The sequence below is a fragment of the Tupaia chinensis genome, unplaced genomic scaffold, assembly GCF_000334495.1.
Source record: "Tupaia chinensis unplaced genomic scaffold, TupChi_1.0 Scaffold138407_1, whole genome shotgun sequence".
Taxonomy (NCBI): Eukaryota; Metazoa; Chordata; class Mammalia; order Scandentia; family Tupaiidae; genus Tupaia; species Tupaia belangeri.
This window is the reverse complement of record NW_006198305.1, coordinates 2,959,107-2,963,809: the sequence shown is the minus strand read 5'-3', so window position 1 is coordinate 2,963,809 and position 4,703 is coordinate 2,959,107. Positions and strand designations below refer to the sequence as shown.

Sequence of the window (4,703 nt, the reverse complement as noted above, 5' to 3'; positions counted from 1 at the left end):
TGGGGTTAGGTGGTATCTCATTGTTGTTTTGATCTGCATTTCCCTTACAATGAGGGATGTTGAGCATTTTTTCATATGCCATTTGGCTATTCACATATCATCCCCGAGAGTGGTTTTTCAACTAATTCTCCCATTTTTTAATAGAGTTGTTCATCTTTTTTCAGGACAGCTGCTTAAGTTTTTTGTGTATTCTGGTTATCAGTCCCTTATCTGACGCATAATTTTTTTTTTTTTTTGGAGAGGTTTTCCCTATAGGGCACGTGCACTCGCCAGCCAGACAGAGACATAGAGACAGAAAGCGAGAAATCACCCCCCAGGGGGGATATCTGACGCATAATTTACAAAAATATTTCCCCATTCTGAGGGCTGTCTATTCACATTAATTACTGTGTCTTTTGCTATGCAAGAACTTCTTAGTCTGATGTAATCCCACTTGTCCGTTTTGGGAAATATTGGGCACGTGCACTCGCCAGCCAGACAGAGACATAGAGACAGAAAGCGAGAAATCACCCCCCAGGGGGGATATCTGACGCATAATTTACAAAAATATTTCCCCATTCTGAGGGCTGTCTATTCACATTAATTACTGTGTCTTTTGCTATGCAAGAACTTCTTAGTCTGATGTAATCCCACTTGTCCGTTTTGGGAAATATTGACTGTGCTTTGCTGGGGGTGGTGGGGGGGGTCTTATTTAGGAAGTCTTTGCCTACCCCAATGTCTCCCAGAGTTTCCTGTGTTTTCTAAGAGCAGTTTTATAGTTTGAGGTCTTAGGTTTAGATCTTTGATCCACCTTGAGTTGATTTTTGTCTATGGTGAGAAGTATGGGTTCAGATTAATCTTTCTACAGGTGGATACCCAGTTTATCCAGCACCCTTTGCTGAAGAGGTTTTCCTTTTCCCACTGGATTGACTGGTACCCCTTGTCAAAAATCAGTTGACTGTATGTTTGGGAATTTATTTCTGGGAACTCTGTTCTGTTCCATTGGTCCACCTGTCTGTTTCTGTGCCAGTACCATGCTGTTTTGATTACCACAGCAGTATATTTTTGAGTCTGGGAGTGAGATACTGCCCACTTCACTCTTCTTGTTCAGGATTGCTTTAGCAATACTAAGTCTCTTATGATTCCAAATTTTATGATTGTCTTTTCTAGATTTGTAAAGAATGTGTCTGATACTTTGATTGGGATTGCATTAAATATGTGGATTAATTTGGGTAGAATTGCCATTTTTGATTGTATTAATTCTTTCAATCCAAGAACATGGGATGTCCTTCCACTTTTTTGTGTCATTTTCAATTTTTTTTTTTGCTTCTCATAGTTTTCATTGTGGAGGTCTTTAACTCCTTTGGTTAAATTTTTTTCCTAAGTATCTTATACTTTTTGTGGCTATAGTAAATGGAATTACTTTTTTCACTTCTATCTCAGTCTGTCTGTTTGTATATAGAAATGCTATAGATTTCTGTATGTTGATTTTGTATCCTGCAACTTTACTGTATTCATGTATTACTTCCAGGAATTTTTTTCATGGATACCATTGGGTCTTCTATGTATACAATCATATCATCTGCAAATAGAGAAAGTTTCACCTCTTCTTTTCCTATTTTAATGCCTTTTATTTTATTCTCCTTTCTGATTGCATTGGCAAGGACTTCCAGTCCTATAGTGACAAAGTGGAGAAAGTGGGCATCCTTGTCTTGCACCAGTTTTTAGTGGAAAAGCTTTCAGCTTTTTTCCATTCAAGATGATGTTCACTCTGGGTTTTCATAGATAGCTTTTATTGTGTTGAGGAATGACCCTTCTATGCTGATATTGCTGAGAGTCTTGATTATGAAGGGATGTTGTATGTTATTAAAACCTTTTTTCTGTATCAATTGATATGATTATATGGTTTTTATCTTTCTATTAATATGGTGTATTACATTTATGGTTTTGTATATGTAGAACCAACCTTGCATTCCTGGAATAAAGCCTACCTGATCATGATGTATAATCCTTTTTATAAGTGGTTGAATGCAATTTGCTAGTATCTTGTTGAGAATATTTGCATCTATATTTATCAGAGATATTGGTTTATAGTTTTCCTTCCTTGTCCTGTCCATATCTGTTTTAAGGATAAGGGTGATGGAGGCTTCATAGAATGAATTAGGGAGAGATTCACCCATTTGGATTTTTAGAAATAACTTGAGCAGTGTTGGGGTTAACTCTTCTTCAAAAGTTTTGTAGAATTCAGAGGTGAAGCCATCAGGACCCAGGCTTTTCTTTCTTGAGTGGTTATTTATTACTGATACAATCTCCTGGCTTTTATGGGCCTGTTCAGACTTGTACATCTTCCTGGCTCAATCTTGGTAGATTATATGTGCCCAGGAATTTATCCATCTCATGCAGATTGTCTTGTTTCTTGGGATGTAGTTGTTCATAGTATCCTCTAATGATGTTTTGTATTTCTACTATGTCTGTTGTTATATTGCCTGCTTCATTGCAGATCTGATTTACCTGGTTCCTTTATCTCTTCTTAATAAGTCTGGCTAGTGGTGTATCACTTTTCTTTATCTTTTCAAAGAACCAGCTTTTACTCTCATTTATTTTATGTATAGTTCATTTATTTTCTATTTCATTTATTTCTGCTCATATCTTTGTTGTTTCCTTTCTCCTGGAGTTTTTTGGATTTTTGTGCTGTTGCTTTTCCAATTCTCTGAGGCACAATGTTAGATGATCCATTTGCCTTCCTTCTGTCTTCTTATGTGTACTAATTGCTATGAACTTCCCTCTTATGTCTGCTTTAGCAGTGTCCCAAAGATTATGGAAACTCATGTCCTCATTGTCATTGACTTCTGTGAATCTTTTGATCTCAGTCTTTATTTCACCAGTAGTTGTGAAGTCATTCAGGAGTAGGTTATGTAGTTTTCATGTATTTGTGTATTTTTGAGGATTTCTCTTGAAATTAAAATCAGGTCTAATTCCATCATGGTCAGAGAAGATGCTGGATATAGTTTCCCTGCCTTTGAAGGAAATGATTATTAATTACCATTATGTTCTAGGCAATTTATTAGGTACTGGGATTGCAAAAATTAATAAGAGATAATCTTGCCATCAGAGCCTTTTAATCCAGGTAGATACCATATTCTGAACAAATAATCATATAATATGGTAAGTACTGTAACAGAATTGTATAAAGAAAAGTGGTGTAGGAGCATTTAGCCATGCTTAGTGAAGTCAGAGGAAGATTGCCATAAAAAGTAACATTTTATCATAGTCTGAAAGGCTAGCCAGGAGTTTACCAGGCAGATGGGATAATCAGAAATTCTCCGTGCAGAGTGAAGAACATCTGAATAAATGATTCCATCAGGATGGAGTGCAAGGTGTTCACGGATGTAGGTTGTGGAATAGAGAAGAGGAAGATGGATGTAGCTGGATAGATAGGCAGCTGTCAGGTGAAGGGATTTTTAAATTAAGACAAGGCACCTATATTTTTATCCTGTACATTAGAAGATGATTTCTTGAAATATTTTCCATGAAATGTCATGTATCACATTGCATTTGTCTGATTATAGAGGATGGGTTGGATTGATAGGTTCAGCACCAGGAAGACCAAGTGGAGTAATTTTACCAGGGTTTAGCTGAGGATTGATGATTTACACTGAAGCAGTAAACACAAGAATGGAAATATAAAACAGTTCTTATGGAAAATTAAGGCAGAAGTGGAAGAGGAAGTCTTGCATGGTTACCACCTTTCTGATTTGGAGGAATGGAGGAGGTACTACTAACTTTAGGGATAAAGAAAAAAGTGCAAGTGATTTTTTAAATGAGGAAATGGGAGAATTATTTTGTGTTGGCTTTGATTTAAATCCAGGTCAACTTTGAAGCTCAAGAGAGAAATCCAGGCTAGAAGCAAAAGTTTTGAGGATTAAAGAATGGGCAGTAGGTGAAATAATTGAAATCGATTATATTACCAAGAAGATCTTATAAAGTGATAAGAGAATAAAGATCTTAAAAAGTGAGAAGAGAATAGGGCCAAAGGAAGGCCTCTGGGGAACTTTAACATCTAAGGGATGAGCTGAAAAGTGAGAGAAGTAAGAAGGGTCAATTGATGATTTGTTTTGAAATGCTCTCATGTTAAATTATATTGTTGATAATTACCAGGGTAGTATTTCCTTACCTTTCTTCCCTCATTCTTCTCTATCCTTGATCTTTTCCACCATATTTCCCACTCTTTCTCTTTCTCCTCTCCTCCTTTTCTTCCTCTTCTTTTGCTTCTTCTTTTTCTTCTTCTTTATACTTACTAACTCTTGGCTATTCCAAATCAAAATCTGGGAATGCTGAAGAAACTTTTTTTTTCCTAGCAAAATTTTTTTTCCCTACCCAATCTCATAATCTTAATATAGACAAAGCACAATTCACTTACTTGGCAATGCTGTATAATAGCTAATAGTTGGAAAAGCCGACATTTCTGTGTCTCATGATTTATTTCACTTGATCTGCCCCAAATCCTTTGAGGCAAGTACTCTAATTATGCTCATTTAAAATAGTATGAAACAGGCTCAGAGAGGTTACACTGCCTGTCAAAAGTCACACAATGAAATGTGGTGGTCAGGATTCAAGACTGTGTCCATGAGCCTAAATTCTACATTATAATGTCTTTCCACATTCTCTGTTAACTGCTCTTCTTACCAATTCTAGTTCTGTAGGGTTCTATTCATTTGTATTCA

General features: G+C 36.3%; 1 pseudogene; it reads right to left on the bottom strand.

The window, feature by feature from the left end:
* Positions 1-4,442, bottom strand: part of LOC102477830 (la-related protein 7-like) — a 27,161-nt pseudogene extending 22,719 nt beyond the window's left edge.
* Positions 4,443-4,703: the final 261 nt, after the last annotated feature.